This window comes from Microtus ochrogaster, chromosome 21 (genome assembly GCF_000317375.1).
Source record: "Microtus ochrogaster isolate Prairie Vole_2 chromosome 21, MicOch1.0, whole genome shotgun sequence".
NCBI lineage: Eukaryota > Metazoa > Chordata > Mammalia > Rodentia > Cricetidae > Microtus > Microtus ochrogaster.
The window spans coordinates 11151004-11151214 of record NC_022022.1 but is presented as its reverse complement, the minus strand read 5'-3'; positions in this window follow the sequence as shown (position 1 = coordinate 11151214).

Here is a 211-nt window from a genome sequence, read left to right as displayed (position 1 = left end):
AGTTCAAGGCCAGCCTGGTCTACAAGAGCTAGTTCCAGGACAGGCTCCAAAACCACAGAGAAACCCTGTCTCGAAAAACAAAAACAAACAACAACAACGAAAAACACCCTCTCATTCTCATAACACAAAATACATTCAGAAAAAAAAAATCTTTGTATTAAAGACATGGAAAGAACAGGCCAGTAAGATGACTCAGCAGCAAACAGGCACT